At 32.6% G+C, this 12,192-nt stretch overlaps 1 protein-coding gene across 9 annotated transcripts in view; it reads right to left on the bottom strand.

Annotated features, from left to right (window-relative positions):
* Window positions 1-12,192, bottom strand: part of LOC118204815 (inositol polyphosphate-5-phosphatase A-like) — a 326,182-nt gene that overhangs the window by 25,167 nt on the left and 288,823 nt on the right. For all 9 annotated transcript variants that reach the window (XM_085820263.1, XM_085820268.1, XM_085820269.1 and 6 more), the window contains 2 exons: window positions 11,431-11,535; window positions 1,845-1,892 (listed from right to left, as the gene is read on the bottom strand). The gene's annotated coding sequence lies outside the window, so the exon portion shown is untranslated. The remainder of the gene's footprint in view (window positions 1-1,844; window positions 1,893-11,430; window positions 11,536-12,192) is intronic.

Raw genomic sequence — 12,192 nt, 5'->3', positions numbered from 1 at the left:
AAAGTTCTGCCATTTTCTTCCATCTTTACAAAATCCCTAATTTTACTTTGCTTACTAGTTCTTACCCAGTCATTTTAAATTTCTCAATATAGGGCTAGACATTAATTTAGAAGTCAAACAACAAAAATCAGTATTATGTTTTCAAATTTTCACAGGACTAGTTTCGATGGTTTTACCGAACCATCATCCTCATTTGCAAAAGTGAAATGAACAAGATAAGATATAGTGATTAGATAAGTTGAGATAAGAAAGACTGAACATGAGTTAAGCTACCGGCGACATCTATTGATGAAATGAGAACTAAAACAATTTCTTTAAAGACAATCTAATCTTATCCCTGTTGTATATTGTTATAGGGTTCTTGCAATTTATGAATCGTGTTGCAGTGAAACCGTGTTACAGGATGCTGTGTTGAAGAAGGACTACTTGTACTTCTACACTGCTATGTGTCTGATAAATAAATAAAAATAAAAAATAAATAAATAATAATAATAAATAAATAAAATATGCTTCCAGCTTTTTAAATTATCTAAAATTTTTCTTCAAATAGTATTCATATTTCTTAACAAGCTGTTTTATACTTATCAGTTATTTTACTCAATGTATGATGTTATAAAATTATCAACTGACACAATATGTTCTATTAACAAGTCTTAGTTCTGCATGCTTCACCTGCCATAGCCTTCAGATTTAGAATTTTCTTCTCTAATAAAAGAAGGCAATCAAAATGCATATTTTATTTCTAAAACAGCAACTAATCAAAACATTTCACCAAATTCATATTTGACATTTGAAAGGGTTTAAATGAGCACTGTACTTTACTTAGAAATAATTGCATAATGCAATGATTTTTACAATAGTAGTTACAAGATTAACCCATTTTTCACTGAGAATGAAGAAAAGTAACTTATATTAATATCAGAAACATGAAAGAAGGTGAACTGCATGTCACATTGGGATTTGTTTTCATCTAACCAATGAAGAAAGTACACACTTTTGGAATTCTACAAGATGTTAAAATTATACCATCAGATATCCTACATGAAACAAATCATAGACTTCCTTCAACTTCAAACACAAAAATTCTGTTCATTCCTTGAGGAAATTGGTTAAAAGTCACCTACAATTAATAAAATTAAAAAATATGCATGAAAGATACAAAGGCGGAGACACAACTGAGTGTCAAAATAATGCTTGCCTGTTGCAACCCTCACACAACCAAACCTAGAAGGCTTCTCTGAATCCTGTAAATAATACTGTATGGCTTGTTCAGCACTTTGTGGAGACATCAGTCCATGAATACTCTGCTTTGTCTTATGATTATTTTAACCTTCAACAAGTGGTTAACCTCATCTTCTTTGCAACTGATTAACCTTTTTAACAACAATTCTTCACACAAGGACTGCAAGACAATGAAGCAAGACAAACAGCCCATAGAGATTTCTTAACATGAATTATCATCTGATGATATGTGAAAATACAGATGAGTTCATTTAACTTTTTTACTATGATGAAAAATAATTTTTGCATTTTTGTTGATTTTAACTCTTTATCACGCATTTTCAATAATAATGATTGATTCTCAAATGCCTTTATACAAACAGTGAATGCTTTTCAAAAACCACTCAAGGTTTCAGATGATTTTGGACACCCCAGAGGTAATTTTTAATACCAGTGTTTGTTAATGTTCTCATGCAGTTAGCTGTCTACAAAAGGTGGTCATCACAGGAGAGTTCAGTATATTACAAAGCATTTAAGGAAAAAAAAAAAAAAAAAAAAACTAAAATATACATACCATAAGGTATTTAGAAAAATTAGTAAGTAAAATGAAAAAATATGCTTACTTTTGTAATAAATAACCTAATGCATTTTGCCTAGTATCTTGACAGAAACTGAAATATAAAAATATTGGTCCAATCATATATCGGATAAGTTTAAAATGAAGTACATTGGTGAATATAAAATAATAGTAATACCAACTGAAAACAAAATAATAGTAATATCAAATAGAAGTAAACAACAGTAATATCAACAAACAAACAGTTTTTAAAATATGAATCTAATGATTCATATTTTAAAAAGCTTAAATGACAATGAAGCATTACGCTTTCAACATATCAAGCAAAATGTTTAACAATAAAAAAAAAAAAAAAAACACTTCAAATGACCAGTCACTTTAGCAAAAGCAAATTCAAACGCAGTTTTTGTTTTTTTCTGTAAAATTGTTAATTCATAAACTGCAAAAAGCAGACCTAAACATCCACAACAATTTTTTTAAAGCTTCATTTAAACAAATATATATTTTCATATTAATAATAAATACTAAAAATAAATTTCAGAAATCAGCAAAGATAAAACTGCCTCTAATATAATCCTTGGACGATATAAAAGTAAAAACAGCCACAAAATAAATACATTAATAGATGCCAGTTTTCAGTTATCAAAACATATCTAAATTTACTGAAACTTTAAGCATTGCAACAGAAATCTAATATAAACATACATTATTAGTTTCATAAAATTTAAAAGTTAATTTGCCAACCACTGCTTCAAAAACTATTTTGCTGCAACACCTTTCAAGGTACTTAAAGAGTAGAAATTTTTTAATGCATGTTATAATCTCTTTCAGACATTATATGCAGTAATGAAAATCCTGTTCACTAGCAAAAAAATAATTTTAATACACTAAGTTTTCAGTAACTATATGCAATACAGCAAACTTAGCAATATTGATAGCATAGAATGCTGATCAATATTGAAAAAAAAAACAAACTTGGCAGTTGAGGCAAATAAATATTCATCTTTATTTCAATTGACATTTACAGCCACAATTCACCTGGCACTCTAGTCATGCCTATTAAAAAATATTTACCTTTCTGATACTGTAGTAGGAATAGAGCAGCAAGGCAGTGTCTTAGCAAGAACAGAGGGATATGCAAAAGAGCATAGCTATTCAATATGAAAGTTCACTAAGAGAAAGATTTATTCTCAAAATTTCAAGTTCAAGTTCTGAATTAGTTACATCTTCAATGTTATGTAAGTCATATTATACGGACTGATCTAGACAGAACACAGTCCAGAAACAGTTAACAATATTTTTAGAACAGAGAGGGAAATGACCAAATTAAATATAAACTGGCTATTGCTAATTTAACTGGCTAATTTAATTAACTGGCTATTGCTAATTTAAATTGTAATTTTAATTCGCATATACTTTATCTTCCATATATGCATTTCCTACCTTTAGGGTTAATCAAATAAGGAAAAAAAAGAAATGTTTCATGATAAGATGATACAGTTGGTAAAATCCAAATTTTTTTTTGTCAAAATAGTATGCTGGTAGAAATTTGCTTGTATCGAATGGAAAGAGAGTGACAGTGCACTTTTACTCTGCATCAGATAAAAGAATGTCTGGAACAACAAAAGGGTGATAAGAAGAATCTACATGGTAGAATGGAATATTTCACTTAGCCGCCATCAGTCTGCGAAGAAAAATGTAATGAATAAAAATAGACAAGCAATGTGAAAAAAAGTTGGATCAATAAGGTAAGTAGTAAGTACTTAACAAAATGTTAAGTTAAATAATTAACAAAATGTTAGGTAAGAATATCCGAAAGATATTTGCATTTTTCTCTAGGAAAATGGTAGAAATTTGAAAAGCACAGAAAATTTAGGTTGGTTGGTTGGAACTTTTCGGCACAAAACGCATGGTGATTAATATTGCGCCAAACAAAAGATTATGTATTTTCAAAACTTAAACTAATAAAGACAAGAACACATGCACCATTCAGTGCATACTCACGAGTCATGATTGGAAATTTAATACAATGTTACATATAGGTATAAAATAGCAAGCTATAAGATCAAACACACAATTTTCTTTTTTACTAATTTTTGAAAACCATGAAATACAGATAGTAAACTCTATAGTCAAAGGATAAATTCTGATGAATATGAATATAACTAGATCCCAGTTAGATCTTCTGAAACTCAAATTGGATTCAGGGCATACAATTAACATGGTAAAGCTTTGTAGCTTTTAAAAAGTTAAAAATGTTAGAATGTGGTTCTTTACCAACTTAATCTTTTGCTGAAATCTCCCAAGTATTAAAATAAAAATTTCGAAAGCAATTAAAATTATGGACAATCAATTAAAATGTGCTTAATGGTTAAAACAGTGTTGCATTTAGCACAAACTGGTTCAATTTCACCCATCAATAGGTATTTGTGTATTAGCCTTGTGAAACCAATTCTTAATCAGGTCAGAAGGACCTCCTCCTTTCGATATAGGGTACATTTCCAATGTTCTATTTTATGTTTTGTATTTCGTAATTTATTGGTTAACTGTGCATCCAAAAGATTTTGCCATTTCATCAAAATTTTCCTCCTAATCAAAGTGTTGTTATATGAATAGGGAACGGGTTAGCTGAACAGGCATATTTTGCAGTGACATCCACCAGTTCGTTTCCCACAACACCAATGGATCCTTTATTAGAGTAGAATAGAAGAGAAACATGCTAATGTGACAATCAAAATCGTAAAAACAACCTTGTATTTAGCGTAAGAAATTTGAAACACTCAATCGATTTCGAGGGCAGCTAAAGGTCCCTCCTCCTCAGGAGAAAGAAATAACAAGAAAGAAGAAAAATACAGGGAAAGGAGTCTTAGAAACACGTGGTCCTTATCAGCACTGCACGTGGTTGTAACCAAATTTTTAATCAGAGTTGCACTGGCCGCCTACTTTTACTGAGCCAGGCTATCTGATCAAACATGTAACACAAAGGACAAGAAAAATGGCGAAGTTAAAAATAGGGAGCGAGGGGCAAATGCACCTTCACGCTCAAAATCTGAACTTCGAATAATGGAAAGCAACCACTGAACAGATTTTTATACCCTCTGGTAATACCAAATGCGAGGATGTAACGCCATCTTTCGGCAAAAATAACTGAATTAAGATAGTAAAATTTTAAAGGCATTAGGAAGGACTGGATTGGACTTAAAATCATTAACTAAACATGCTAAATCTTTGTGAATATGAAAAGCCTCAAGAAAATCCAATTCACCTATGGAAGAAGCCTTTTGGATAATTTTTGCAGACCCAAAGTCAAAATTATGGTTAAATGTCCAACTATGATCCGCTATTGAAGACTTGTTAATTTCGCCTTTTCTGACATAAGATTCATGTTCCCTGATACGAAACTTTAACGCTCTTTTTGTTTGGCCAATATATCTTAAACCACACTGACACGATATACTATAAATTCCCCAAGAATTCAAGACAGAAACGCAATCTTTTAGAATCGAAGGGTGAATTTTATTAATAAGCGAGAAACCGACTTGAAAATTGAATTTCTGGAGAATCCGTGCAATTTTATAGCTAACAGAAGGATAAAATGGAAGCACGACAAGGTCATTGTCGATCCTTTATTGTTGGGTACCAAGCCAAGGCTTAGTACCCAGCAATAAAGGATCTGGTAACCTTTGATTTTTAAGCTAACACTGAACTTCAGAACTTCTACGATTAACAGATTTGTGTTATCCACATAGGATTCAAGAGCTTTTAGCACACAAAGCGAGTGTGTGTAACTAATGAAATTTTTCATATGTTGTTTACCTATGAAAGATACAGTTAATAGCAAAGCAACAATCTCTGCAGTAAAGATGGTATAAGCGAGATAAAGTTTTCTTCCCTCAACAGTATTCCTGCACACGAAGGCAGAGCCGACGTGATCCTGGGACTTAGATCCATCTGTATACACTGCAACATAGTCATTGAAAGCCTGTCTATGTTCATAGAAAATCTGCTTGTACACATCATCATTGGTGTTATCTTTAGCTAAGTTGGAAAATGTGTTGAGAAGCTCAATGTAAGCATATTTCCAAGGAGGATTTCCAAATATTTTACTGCTGGAACTTTCACCTCTTAGAAGCCATGTTCTTGCATCCACTGTTGAACGCATAATCCCAAAGCAGGAATACAAGAAAGATGCACTTGGTAGAGCAAATAAAACTGGCTATCGAGCACTAAGTAGTTGGCTCAATTATCAGGATGTGAAACAGTTTTTGAAGTAATAGTGAAGAGACAACTACTCATGTCTCAGCTGAAGGGGTGGCTCGAAACATTCTACATACAAACACTGCACAGGCTTTTATATATTTTTGAACAAGGAAATGTGACATTTTATGCAATTCAGCAGATCTTGTCATAACCAAAAATAGGGGAACAATTTTAGTGTTTTCTGTACTTTCTGTAGTTTGAGGTCTTTTACTAGATGATTACTTGGCAGTTTCATGAAGTGTAATAAAATTTTGCAAAGCCATATTTGAAGGAAATAAAAATTCGAACCCCGCATCCCCACCCACCACAGAGTCTAACAAGGAGACTCAGATTCCTGCACCAAGGATAACCAGGTTTATATGCAAACTGAAGCCCCACAGTCAGCTTTCCTAAAAGCAGGTACTCCCGAGAGCTTGTCCCCAAGCCACTGACAAAAGGACCAATGGCCAGCCGATTGATACTCATGAGTACAATAAAGTGCCTCCCATTTAGAAGAAGTAGAAGCCAAAGCAGTATGTTGGGGACAGTACCTCGTCCTTCAACTACCAGGACCCTCCTTTCCAGTGACATGGATCTCCACGCACGCAGTTTTCTCACCATTCGAAAACTAGAGACAAGAACAGTTCTAGTTTCTCATAACAAACCTCAACCTCGGAAGAGGAATACCACAAAGCAGAAGAAAAAGAGAAAAGTTAGCATTTGAGAGGAGATGGAAAAAGGATAGAAAGGATGAAAAAGGCCTAGGATTGTGATACCCGATCACTAAGACAGTAATCCCCTGAAGGATCTTCACCTGCTATGCTTTAGCTGGGCATATTGAAATGGCCTTCATGTCTAAGGTGGCCCTACCAGGAGTTATGCTCCCAACATACTTCGCTCATTCTGCCCAGTGACACACCCCGCCACTTTGATGTAGCATAGCAGAATTTGGGGGGGGGTACAGGAAAATTCAGACCTTCAGTACATATTTCATTCTGCTTTAATATATAGTAAGGAACTTAAAAAACTAAAAAATTAATTTTTAATTTTAGAGCAATTGATCATAAATTCAATATTAAAAGCATAATACAGTACAAAGTCTGTAATACAGACATCCACTATCTGGAATGATCTATAATCCGAAACTCAAAGCCACAAAGTTTTCTTTTTGTATGCTTTATGCATGCGTGTAATGCGTTTACACATACGCATTAACGCACGTTTGCACATGCGCATTGGGAGGATGTGTCTCCAGATACGTTAAAAAATGCATGGCATAATTTATGGCCAGCTACCATATTTCATGGTGAGGACGATGAAGATGATAGCCGCAAATTTGAAGGTTTTCGGACATCGCAAACCAAAGGCGAAATTTTCCAGTTATTAAATTTTGTAAAGAAATGTGGAAATGTGGTAATAAATGAAGGTGATATAGCAGAAGTTTTTCATTGCAATGACAATGCCCCAATCATCAATAAATGGACAGCGAAATCTGTAGTATGGTTCTAGATCCAGAAAATACCGTATAGCAAAGAAAGTGACAGAGAGGTTATTGAAAACGAAAAAATTTCAATTGACAAGTCAGTTGGTATACTCGACACAGCATTTACAGGACTTGAACAGTGGAACTTTGTAACTGAACAAGTAATTATGTCTGTTTATAGAAAGATATATAGTTTATAAAAAGTATTAAAGGGGAAAAAAAAATAGCAACTTAATATGAAAGAAATGTTTAATAAAGTAAACAAATAAATATTATGTTTTTTTTTGTAAATTTTGATACCCTTTAGATCATAATTGCTCTTTATTTCATAAATTACGATTTCATATTTTTAACTGTATAATTTCTTCATGCCATCTTACCAGATTTAAATTGATGATCTATAATCCGAAAAAAAGCCCTAATCCAGAATTACCGAAGTCCCGACGAGTCTGCATTATAGACTTTGTATTCTATTTATATTTTATCACCCCTTAACTCACTTCAGCAAAGAGAATCCACTCAGGTAAAAGTAGCAATGCAGAACAAACAATATGTTATGCACATATCCAGCACAGCACACATCACTGTATGATTACATTCAGTTCTTTTGTCAACTATAAACTTTGAAAATTTAACTCCAGGCTTTCTGCATTTGTTAGCTGTAAAATTTAACACCTTGCATTAACTATGGCATATGAGAGATGTGGTACGTCAATAGGGCCAAAAGTAAACACAACATGTGACAGACATGAGCTAGTTATATTCTTTGAGCTACATGCCACAAAACACTTATCAATTTTCCTGTCTACATTGGAATGTGAAGATATATTTCTTGAATATTAGATACCCTTGAAAATGTCTTCAGAAAGAATACTAAGCTTTGATGAGGGTAATAAAAGTTTGCTAACATTTTAAACTATGCTTTAACAGGTATTTTAAATAATAATATTGACAGTAGTGATATTTTACTTTCTGCATGAAAACATAAGCACGTAAACCATACAGCATGCAATTTAAATAAATAGACAAGCAACAGACAAAAAATAGACAAGACTTGGTTTCCTGTAGACTGGGACGACATGAAAATATAGTTTCCATTATGTACAATAATGGTTGAACTGAAGCCAACAATTCAAATGAATTCCTCTAATGAGGGCAGTTAAGAAACTCGAGTATTCAGAAAAATGATGCAGTTCAACAGATTTTTGCAAATATCGAGTTTTAATCAAAGTTTCCCACCACTGCAAATATTGTCCACTAAACAGATCACATTCGCCTGTTTAAACGCATTTTGTCAAATGATTTTTGATATTTGAAAGAAAGGCACTTGCTTTAGTACACTGTGTTGTAAAATTTGTAAAAAAATATTGTCAAGTAGAATTGGGTCACAAATAGAACTATCAGGCTACCACATTAGAAACATCATTTATTTCCAGTTCTATTGCAAAAAGTCAGCTACAAAATTTCGCCAAATCATGTGAACAGCTTTTGGTACTAACATTGTATCATATAACACTGTGATGGTTTAGTATCGAAAGTTCAAAAACAAGGACTATGACATAGAAGAAACAGAATGCTCTGGCCGTCCTACTGATGTTAATGAGGCCTGCCTGCCTGCCAGAACTTGCAGAAAAAGATCAGTATGCAACCACTCGAGAGCTTGCTAAGGAATTAGATGTTAGTGCCATGTCCATCATTCATGCTATGCATCGCATAAACTTGACATACAAGTTCAATTACTGGGTGCCGCATGAGACGAAGCAGATACAGACAGACATGTTCAGGCCTGCACTAATCCATTCGAATATCAATGCAAGGATAAAATTCTGGACCGAATCAACACTTCTGATGAAAAGCGGATTCACTTCAACAACAAAAACCAAACAGTGGCTTGCTCTGCATGCAGTGAACCTGTCGGCAGCATTGCAAAGTATAATTTTGACTAATAAAAAGATCATGCTTTGTATCTGGTGGGATAACCGTGGTATTATACACAAATAGTATCTGGAAAAAGGTAAAACCCCTGACAGTAAGGTGTACAGCAAGATACTAGTCCATGCTGATGCTACTATCAAAGAAAAATGTCAAACTGAGTTCCGGCGCAAGAAGGTAACATACTCCATCAAAATAATGAAAGACCACATGTGTCTCCATTCACCAGCTGGACTCTGTACAGACTTGAATGGGATCTTTTGCAACACCCACTGTACAGCCCTGAAATTGCTTTTTTGGACTTCTACTTTTTTTACATCTGCAGCTACACCTTGCTGGTGCTATATTCCATTCTGGGCTGAAGGCTTTGAAAAGCTATCAAAATGTTAGCAGAAAATCATACATTTGGGTGGTGATTACTACCTGCACTAGAGGTACTGGTTTCGCGTTTTTTTTTTTTTTTTAACTTTATTAAGAACGTTTTTTGGTTGAAAACTTTCGTTACAACCCGATAGTTAAATGTTTCCATTTTGCAAACAATAGCTTTATCAAAAGACAAGTGCAAGATTTGTCTGGTTTTTCACTAGTATTTTTCAGATGGTCAAACTACATTTAAAAGCTAGCAATTGTTATTTTCCGTTACTTGATCAAAGAAACTTCTTAGCATTTTGTAGGTCAGAAATGAAAACAAAGATGAAGTATTAATAACAGAACAGTCTATTTGATTACTATGGGTGAAACAGCAATCAGTTCTTCAGTTCGGCTATTCAGCAATATAAGCGGGACGTTAGAAATATATCTTTAATGTCAGTCAATTTTGCAAAAATACAGTTTTTAGGAAAGTGAAACATAAATCATTTAGGAAAGTGAAGTATTTAGACATAACTGATGCTAGAAGTTGCCTCCAGTTTAAATGCTTAGCCAAATCATAAAATATCTTGATGTGTGACCAACCTTGTTGGTGTGTAAGGCATGCACTCTTGTAATTCAAATCATAAGACAAGGGGTTAAAAGATGGACAGATAAAACATTTTAAGAAATGCTAACAGGTGATTATTTCATTTTTACATATGTGGAGTGTTCGTCCAGCAAAACTATGAACTTTTGCTTTTAACTCTGTTTGGAGCCAAGACCTTGAAAACAGAAACAGAGTAAGTTCTAGCTTCAAAAATAGCATAGCAAAATGATTTAGTTCCCCAACATGGCTTAATAAACTGAAAAATCTTCACAATAGCCAATACAAAAATATTTTCAATTTTAAGTAAATTTATGAAAATTTGGAACATAAAAATAATAAAAATTTTAGACATTTAATGAAATCCATTATTTCTACTTATACAAGACAAGCAACATGAATGTTACCACTTCAATGAATATAATAATTTTTAATGCAAGCTACATATAAGTAGATACGGCAATACAAAGCATATTGCACATGTACAAGTCAGGTAATTTTATTTTACCTGAGTTAGTAAATACCTTCAATCCAGTCACCGTGTTTCTAAATGCACACATGCATCAGTTGGATCATGCTCTCTGTGACACAGCAACACACAACAAGCAGTATGGACTGAATCCCATGGTAATTCATTAATGAATGTCATTAAAAGTTTTTAGTTTCATAGAATAAAAATTGGTCTTCACCATCCCCCATAAGCATTCAAGCATGATATCAAAATCATGAATGAAAAAAAGAGAGAAAAGCACATTAATAATGTCAAAACTAAATGTATTAAACAGATTTTCAAATCCAATAAAGCACATTAATAATGTCAAAACTAAATGTATTAAACAGATTTTCAAATCCAATAACAACTTGCAAGGTACATGAAACATATTACTCAACTTCCCTTTAAATTTCCAGTTACATTATATGGCAGTATCTTTCAGACTCTCCCGTGTTTTCATGCAAATCTGATTAAACATAAAAGCATAATTTTTGCAAAAGTTTCAGCAAAATCATTTAAACAAAACTTACATCTTCCATGGCTATGAAATTTGATGCGTCAGGAAAAAGATGTATCTAGACTAGATCAAAGATTGTATGACCAATACTCCAGCGTGTTGTCATGAATCCTTTACTCTAAAAACAGAAATGAAACAAAAAAAAAAAAAAAAAAAAAAAAAAAAAAAAGTAACTTAACAAATGTCAAACACCTTAGTAAAAACATAAGATAATGTGCATACAGCATATTTTAGAATTAAGTCTTTAATATGTTTTAGAGTTAAGATGTGGAAAGTAGTACCAATGAATTGCTGCCCATTAATTTTTAGAAAACTATCATATCCAAAACCTCTTAACAGTGTTTTCTTATCATTATGTAGGCCATGTAATATTCCAACACACTTTTTCTAACTTAATTTATAGCAGAACTCTATCAAATTGAACAAAGGATATTACATTTAAATTTTTTAATATTGTAACCAAACCAGAAGTCTAAGAATTATATTAAATAAACGCAATTTAAACATGTCAAACTTGTATATGAGATAAATATTTAATGAAATGGGAATAAATTTCTATACATGAGTATTTTTTAAATTTGATTTAAGATCCAAAATTTTAATTCCAATACTAGAAATGATATTGTTCATGCTTTCTACAAAAAGTGCTCAACCAATTTACTTTAATACAGCATTTATAATAAAAAGTCCAAAATCTGAATTTTTCATATTCGTAATGATCTAATATCTGGACTTCAGAACAGCCTTCAGCAATTTTTTAAGATTTTTTTTTTCT

Source organism: Stegodyphus dumicola, chromosome 7 (assembly GCF_044657685.1).
Source record: "Stegodyphus dumicola isolate Sdum_Otavi_A_Nest chromosome 7, ASM4465768v1".
Classification (NCBI taxonomy): Eukaryota; Metazoa; Arthropoda; class Arachnida; order Araneae; family Eresidae; genus Stegodyphus; species Stegodyphus dumicola.
The sequence above is the reverse complement of the archived record's forward strand: the minus strand, read 5'-3'. Positions and strand labels throughout refer to the sequence as shown.